This window comes from Lactuca serriola, chromosome 1 (assembly GCF_051521515.1).
Source record: "Lactuca serriola cultivar US96UC23 chromosome 1, Lser_US96UC23_V15, whole genome shotgun sequence".
NCBI classification, from domain to species: domain Eukaryota; kingdom Viridiplantae; phylum Streptophyta; class Magnoliopsida; order Asterales; family Asteraceae; genus Lactuca; species Lactuca serriola.
In genome coordinates this window covers 244,155,650-244,160,334 of record NC_136408.1, presented here as the reverse complement: position 1 = coordinate 244,160,334, position 4,685 = coordinate 244,155,650, and the positions used below count along the sequence as shown (strand labels likewise).

Sequence of the window (4,685 nt, the reverse complement as noted above, 5' to 3'; positions counted from 1 at the left end):
AGGTCGTGATGTGGGCAATTTCTAAGCAAACTCTTGTACCTTTCCTATGCTTCATAAAGAGATTCTCCGGGCTGTTGCTCGAAGTTGGCAATTGCTTTCTTTAGCTTGGCTATTTCGGAGGGCGGACAAAAGTGATCTATGAACTCCTCTTTCATCTTGGCCCATGTGGTGACTGATCCGGGAGGGTGACTTTAGCTAATCCTTTGCAGCTTCTTTGAATGTGACTGGGAGCATGCGAAGAAGCTGGGTCTCGCGGGGGACATTCGGTACATTGAAGTAGTCGACCACATCATTCACTTCGTCCAAGTAGTATGGCCTTTTAGTTCGAAAGTGGCGGTCGCGGGAATTGCGGGCTGCACAAGTCCTGGGCCGGTGTCATCGCGCACCCTCTTCTTCCATTCCCCCATGGGGACTTCATCGATATTAGCCATAGTGATGACTAAATCGTCTTCAAACTCGGAGTCGTGCTCGAATGTGGGTTCTTCTTCTTCCTCGGTCTTGTATTCGATATCTTCTTGAATTGGGTCTTCGATAGTCAAAGAGGCACTGGATGCTCCGGATTTGCTGCTCCTCTTCTTGCTGAAAACAGAGTTGAGGTTTTTGAGTGGCGAGTTCTTTGAAGAAGCGGATTCTCCAACGGCTTTGCCCTTGCTCTTCCTTAGCGCGGATTCCGGGTCTTCAAGAGGGGGGACCAGAGGAGTATCAGATCCTCGGGTCATGAAACAACTGTAAACAAAACAGAAAACACGTAAAAAGAACAAAAATAAAACAAAAATTTAAAACTGAAACAACGATGTACTTGCCGAGTCGGCACGAGTGCACTCGGCGAGTTCAAGGCAAAAACAGAAAAAAATTCTAGTTACTCTAAAAAAGGAATTTTATTAAAACTAATTCTACTTACTGAATTGCTTCTTAAATAACTTTGTGTGAGATAAATCCCACAAAGGATCGATTAACTTAGAATTTAATGTTAATTTTTAGAACCGATCCCCGGCAACGGCGCCAAAAACTTGATGTGTGCAAACTCACTTAGTTTTAAACCTACTTTTAATTATAAAATAACACACAAAGGCAGTGAACCTATCAATTGTGGTATAGTTGAATAAGTAGGGTATCGAACACAGGGAACGGCAAATTAAAATTAAAAACTAATTTTATCTAAATTAATAAATAAGAATGGGGTTTCTCTAGTTTTACAAGACTAGAAACTTGCTAACTGTTATTAATTTAAGAACTAGAAAATAAAGACTTAACTAGATTCAATAATTGGGAAGAAACTTCTGTTTAGTTCAACTCAATTGACTCTATGGTTGATTTTAAGGTAATGGTGCAATGGATTAATTCTTCTGTTGGTTACCGATTCAAATGATTAGATTCGTATTCACTACACTAATCCTTAGCAAATAAACTAACTTAAACAGTGGCCAGTTGTCTAATTTAATTAGATTTACTAGATCAATTATTCGGGTTAATTTAGACTTGCAATAGTTAACTAATTTAATCTTTTAATTAACTTCTTGTTGATGGTCATAACACAAGCTTGCACATGAATTTACTCAATTCTCTTGTTAATTCTAGTTTCGTATTCATTAATCCTAGACATATGGCATAGTGATCACATAGCATATGAGGTTAATAATCAATAGATGTTCATGCTAATCAATTATCTTCCTATTAACAGAAAATTAATTATTATTCACACACAAGGTTCTTTAGCAAGCTAAAATAACAAAAATTCACCAACTTAGAATTAATCCTACCAATCAATCAAACCATATTGTCAACTTTGTATCCCCAAACAGAAGTCTAAAGGTTTTAGCTCATATTTGAAGTAAATAACAGCAAACAAACAAAGTCAAATTGTTTAACCATAATGATAAAACAAAAGAATAAGTGGAATGATGAAATTTTGCCTCAATTATTCTTCAGGATTGAATTCTAGCTTCTCTCGTCGTCTTCTAGGGTTTTTCTGCCTTCTCAATCGCAGCTAAACTCTTTTGAATCGTTCCAGAATTTTTTTCTCCATCGTTCTGATGAGTTATCTCTATATATACGAATCGACTCGTCGAGTCAGGTGGCGACTCGTCGAGTCCATCTCTCAGTCCCCGTATTGTGATAAGTCTCTGGGATCCCGAGTCATTATCTTCTCGATTCTTCGATCAGACTCGCCGAGTAGTCGACCCTACTCGCCGAGTAGGTATTATTTTTGGTGGTTTTCTTCTTTGTTCCATTCTTGATCTCTCAACCGCTTCTCCTGCTTCCTTCTGCTTCCGAGCTTCATTTTTGGACTGAAAATATAATTCAAACACTTTTAAGTACCTTTTGTCCATAAAATGCAATAATTTAGCTAATAAATGAATAAAAATATATACTTAATATGAACTAAATATGCACATATCAGACATGCATGACCATAAAGTAAGGATTTTTATGTCACATTTGGGTGTATGAGAGCCTTATGGAAAGTATGAATGACTGGGGTTAAAGGATTAAAAGCTTAATGCATTAAGAAGTCAAGAGTTATTCTCACGACGTGGAGGATTAGCCTTCACGACGTGAGAAAAGGGTAGTCTTCACGACTGTTTTGTCTCGAGGCCACCAAGACGTAACAAAAGCTTGGTCACGAACATGGCGGCCGGCTGTGGGATTTTTGACCGTTAACTTTTTGACCGGTTTAACTTTTGGTCAAACTTGGGTAAAATTGAGTATTTGACTAAGGATTGGTCTTGATTTGGCTTTAGGAAGTTTGGTTTGGATATTTTATTGTTGAGGTAGTTGTTGAGCTTATATTGAGTAGTTCAGGTGAGTCTCTTCACTATACTCGTGGGTCAAATGTACCAATGCCGACCCACTGGATTATGATTGTAGGATGCTAGCTGTCTATATGACTCTTGTTGATATGTATGTATGTGATTGTTGTCTTTGTGACTCTTACTGATATGCATGTATGTTATACACACATATATATATATATATATATATATATATATATATATATGGGGTAAAATAGACCCGTTCGGTTGAAAAATATCGATTGAGTTGAAATAGAATCGGGGTGAAATAGACCTGTTCGGTTGAAAAACACCAATTGAGTTGAAATACAACTAGGGGTGAAATAGACCCGTTCAATTGAAAAGTATCGATTGAGTTGAAATAGACTCAGGGGTGAAATAGACTCATTACAACTTCGAGCCGATATGTATGTATGGTATATGGTATTTTGGGGAACTCACTAAACTTCGAGCTTACGGTTTACTCTATTGTGACAACCATTTTAAGGTATAAAGTTGATACCTTGGCCTCTTATTGCTTAGATCTACTTCTATGGAAAGATATTGTTATTCTTGGTCCATATTGGAGTCTGTAACGACCCAAAATTTCACGTCCAAAAATTTCGTTTATAAAACATTACATAGAAAACATTAACAATTAAAACATTGTTTAGTTGGACCACTTCACATCAAAAACCAAATTGAAAACCACAACATTTGATCAACCAAAATATCAGAGTATCAATCCCAGAATAAACTGATAACTGCGGAAATAAGAGAGTGTGTGTGACATGCTGCTACCGCGCCGACTCCTTTCCCCTAGCTGAGGAGGTACCTGAAACCAAAACTAAAAACCGTAAGCACGAAGCTTAGTGAGTTCCCCCATAATACCTCATACCATGCAAGTATATAACAAACAATGTCCAGCTAGGAGTTACGGGCCTCGCCCACACTCGAGAAGATACGGGCCCTGCCCACACTTCGCTAGCCGGGAGACACGGGCTTCGCCCACACTTGTGAAGATACGGGCCCTGCCCACAATTCGCTAGCCGGGAGATATGGGCCTCGCCCACACTCTACTATCTGGGAGATACGGGCCTAGCCCACACTCCAATCTCGGAGAGATACGGGCCCTGCCCACACTCAACCGCTAACCCATAATATACAAGTATCACATAGACAACAAGTATAAGCAACTCTATCATATTGACACATATATCATACTTGACTAAACCCAGAGATACGGGCTCGGCCCACACTCTAGGACTAACATCTCATCTACACGGGTCGGCCTTGGTGCCTTAGAACCGTTCCTACTGGAAGGAAACTCACCTCGAAACAATTGCCGATCTGTGTGGGAATTGATCACCTATTGCTGCTGCTACTGCTCCGGAAATCCTCCGGCTGTAATTCCCACAACATACTCAATCAAACGCTGCTAACTGTCCTTTGGGTAAAATGACCATTTTACCCCTAATCATGACATAAGTCAAAGTCAGAGTCAACTTTCAGTTGACCCGACTCGCCGAGTTGGCTCTCCAACTCGCCGAGTCCCTATCCAATCGATTGTCCTGGATCTCGTCCCTACTCGTCGAGTTAGGCGTTGACTCGACGAGTTCTTCTTCTAAACTGAGGTTCAAGTCCTTCATCCTACTCGCCGAGTTGTATGAACAACTCGCCGAGTTCATCTTCATCTGAAGAACACTTTATGCTGTGACTCGCCGAGTTGTATGAACAACTCGCCGAGTCTGTTCTTGATCTAAGGAGATTGCCTTGAACTCGCCGAGTCAGGGCATGGACCCGCTGAGTTCCTCCATGGATGAGTTTGGCTTCCAACTCACTAAGTCACACCCCGTGACTCACTACTCGCACTCGACACAACGAAAAGGGGACAACTCGGAGACTCGCGAGCAG

General features: G+C 40.4%; 1 non-coding gene across 1 annotated transcript; it reads left to right on the top strand.

Moving 5' to 3' along the window:
• LOC145080774 (small nucleolar RNA R71) lies at positions 1 to 107 on the top strand. Its single transcript, XR_013695359.1, has one exon. It is a non-coding gene; the product is annotated as a small nucleolar RNA R71 (small nucleolar RNA).
• Positions 108 to 4,685: the final 4,578 nt, after the last annotated feature.